General features: G+C 36.1%; 1 long non-coding RNA gene across 1 annotated transcript; it reads left to right on the top strand.

The window, feature by feature from the left end:
* The first annotated feature begins 236 nt into the window (after positions 1 to 236).
* LOC105492142 (uncharacterized) lies at positions 237 to 3723 on the top strand. The gene is made up of 3 exons (XR_011608588.1): positions 237 to 479; positions 1842 to 1975; positions 3599 to 3723. It is a non-coding gene; the product is annotated as an uncharacterized lncRNA (long non-coding RNA).
* Positions 3724 to 3962: the final 239 nt, after the last annotated feature.

Below are 3962 nucleotides of genomic sequence, written 5' to 3'. Positions count from 1 at the left end.
TCCATGCACATATATGTTCCTCTTATCTATGTATGCATGCATGCAAACAAGGGAAAGTGAATTGTTTTATGTGTTGCCGATTGTGATGGTTAGTTTTATGTGTTAGCTTGACTGGGCCATAAGATGCCTTGACATTTGGCCAAACATTCTTCTGGGTCTGTCTGTCAGAGAGGTACTGGATGAGATCCATATTTGAATCAGTAGACTGAGTAAAGCAGATTTCTCTCCCCAGTGTGGGTGGGCCTCATCGAGTCCACTGAAGGCCTGAATAGAACAGAAGCCTGAGTAAGGGAGAATTTTCTCTCTGCCTGACTGTCTTGTAGCTGAGACAGTGGTCTTCTCCTTCCACATGGAACTCAAACTGAAACTTGGACACCATCAGCTCTCTTGCTTCTCAAGTCTTCAGACTTGGATCAGAATTATACCATCAACTCTCATGTATTTCCAGCTTGCTGACTTTTTAACACTTCCACAACCATGTAAGCCAATTCCTTATTATATATATACACAAATATTTATGGATATTAATATAGTGTATATTGATTATATATCATGTTCTATTTTATTATAAATTTATTATATAAAATTTATGTATATTGAGGTAATATGTGTACTTATAAATGTATATAAATAAAATCTATAGGTTTTGTTTCTTTGGATAACCAAGACTAATACACTGATATTCATTGGACTGTTTCACCATATAACAATCATTAACACTTGATAGCAATAGTTCTCCCATGTTTTGGACTCAGGACACTTTATACTCTAAAAATTATTGAGGACCCTAAAAAAGAGCTTCTGTTTACATTAACCTAAAGAGTTTATACCCTAAAGAGATATGGTTATATCCATTTATGTCTACTGATATTTACCATATTAGAAATTGACTGAGAATATTCAAATATTCACTTATTACTTTTAAAAGAATAGTGGCAAACCTAAAAATGTTAATATAAATAACCTATTTTTAATTTTGAAAAATAGCCATATTTTCCAAAACAACAATTTCAGGAAAAAAAGAGAATCTTTTTTACATTTGTGTAAATCTCTTTAATGATTAGATTAATCAAATACAGTGATTCGCGTGTCTGCTTCTGCATTCCATTTGCTGCAATGTGTTGCGTTGGTTGAAGTATATGGAGACAATCTTACACAGCTATGTAGCTGGAAAAAGAAGAAATGTTTTAATGGTCTTTGAAATAATTGTAGATATTCTTCTTTGATACTATACCAAAACTTTACAAATACTAGCTTTTTAATGGTTATTGTAATATGGAATCTAAAACCGTATCAATTAACTTTTTATATTGTGTTACATTAAAATACACTGGTCTATATTATACCTTGATTTAATCTTTTACCCATGTATGATTTTGTAATATGATGCATTGGTTATTTGAAAAATATTGATTTATTGAGTTATGCAGATCTTCAGAATATTGACACATTTCCTCAAACTTCAAAATATCACATTTGTTAATATCCACATAATAAACACAGATCTCACAATTAAAAGTCCTTTTAAGTTTTGGGAAGCTTTTAGCTCACAGCGGTAGATACAAATTTTCCAAAATTCAAATTTCCATTTGAAAGCTTTAATTTTATCATTGGCAATAAATGCCTGTTATTTTCCTAGAAGTGACAGGCTCACTTCATTTTTCTTAAAATAACCGTAGCTGTTATTTTAAGCATAAATGTTCAGCTTGCAACTCGAACAATGGTTTATCCTATATACAAGCATTGGACTTTGGCATGCAGAAGGGCTTAATGTGTACAGAATATTAAACAGATGTGTACTCAAGGGTTGAGATTTAATAAATGTTTACTGTTTTATCAAGGACATTATTAAGTGAAACTTACTGAGTGCATGACAATGAAGAAGACAATATTTAGTGCCACCTCCGTGTTTTCCGCCAAGACGCCAGCAGATTTACCCACCATGCTTTTTACTATAAATGCAGACGTCAACACAGTAAGTAGAGAATAACATCTTAGCACCATTATAAAAAGAGTTTTGATATCATAGGAGCCCCAGGGGTCCACAGATCGCACTGCTGCTCTACAATGTGATATCAATTCAAACTTGGCACCTAAAGAATTTAAAGAATTTACATGCTAAACTTATCCCAAAAAACGACCTAATGAAATCTGATTCAGGCACTTCCTAGGTCTCAAACAAGAATTAATCCAGTGCCTTCAGAGCCATCTGTTCATTAATTAATATTGTATTTGCCTTAGTGTATTTGCTGCTCTTTAAAAGGTTAAATATTTAAGTGAATTTTCAAACTTTCTAAACTTCTTATTCGAAAGGATTTCAGAGCAACCCCAAATGAGATTGCCTATTAAGTCAGTGAGCAATTCTTTTTCTTTATGGCTTATTCACAGGGTGATTCTGAGGCTGTTTCAGGACCAGGCTGGGTCACTGATCAATACTTAATCAACCCACAGACTACAATTCATGAAATCACTCTTTTGGAGTCATCCGTTCGATCCTGTTCTCAGTCCTCCCCTACTACATTAAAACCTACAGAAACACTGCCAAAAAGTGTCCTAGTTTTTGCCCTAGAAGCAGACTCAGAAGCCCCTGAAATTAGTTCTCTGAGATATTTTATATGTTTCTGCACCCTCCCTCCCCACCACACCCTTTTCTTTCGGTGGTTATGAAGTTTTTTTCTGTTTTAAAATCAGCCAGAAAAGGAAAGTATTAGTGCCTTATAGCACATGTAATTCATCAAGAACATGAATACATCCCACTTCACACTCAGTCAACAAACACCTCTTGATACTCTCATAAAGATGCTGCATTTAGTGCAGGGGATTTGGGGGTGAGGACAATAGTAACAACATTATGAAGAGACTGAAGTTACAATTCTTGGCCTCAATAAATCAGAATCATTTTTGGGAAGAACTACTGGGCTCACGTGAAAGGTTCATGATGAATCAAGGCAAATGTCCAAGGAGAAGTGAAATGAGTAATGCCAAATCCATGCTATTCCTACAACTACAAACACACTCCTGGTCTCACAACTTCTTCATTCAATGTTCCCTTGGCCTGGAAACTTTATCCCTTAGCTCTCCACACTTTATGCATCTCTCTGTTCAAATGCCACCTTAGCAGAGGAGGCTTTCCCCTATCTAAAACTTCATACCCTGTTTTATTTCCTTTACAGGAGCTACCATTGTCTGACACACTATATATTTTTTGCTTTTCTATTGTTTGCCTCACCCCATTTGAATGTAAGTTCCAGAGAGCAGGGATTTAATTATTCACTGCTGTATCTTAGTCTAGACAATTTCTGGTTCATAATAGGACACAATAAATATCTGAAGAAGTCCAGGCATTGTGTTTCACACCTGTAATCCCAGCACTTTGGGAGGTCAAGGCAGGTGGATCACCTGACTTCTGGAGTTTGAGACAATAAATGTCTGAAGAATGAATTAATGAATGCCATAGTAGCTTAGAGCATGCAGAGAAGACCAGTGGGTACTAAAAAAGATGTTAAGGAAGTACTTCACAGGTTTAAGTGTGAGCTAGGCCTTGACAGGTGTCCCAACATGTAGGGCCAATGAGCAGAGCAGTCTATTTGTTTTATAGGGCTCAAGCGAGATGCCATCTTCTCAAGGAAACATTGCCAGGGCTTCTGGGGCTGGGTGAGTTACCACTGCTTTGGGTTCCTGTGACTCTCCACATTCTCTCCCATGGTCCAGGTCACCCAGGTATGTCTTATCTATTTACCTGTCTGATTGCCCTAGTAGATTATTATTAGCTCTGGAACAACAGGCACAGCGTCTTATTCATAGTTGCATATCTAGCCATACTATAGATCCTGTTATGGGATAGCAATCCCATAAATACTTGCTAACCATATGATTTAATGAACTAAGAAGAAAGCTCCTGTTATGGACAAAACCATGAAGATTCATGGAGCAGAGTCATGGAGTTTGGGTTTTGATAATGG

The sequence above is a fragment of the Macaca nemestrina genome, chromosome 10 (genome assembly GCF_043159975.1).
Source record: "Macaca nemestrina isolate mMacNem1 chromosome 10, mMacNem.hap1, whole genome shotgun sequence".
Taxonomy (NCBI): domain Eukaryota; kingdom Metazoa; phylum Chordata; class Mammalia; order Primates; family Cercopithecidae; genus Macaca; species Macaca nemestrina.
The sequence above is the reverse complement of the archived record's forward strand: the minus strand, read 5'-3'. Positions and strand labels throughout refer to the sequence as shown.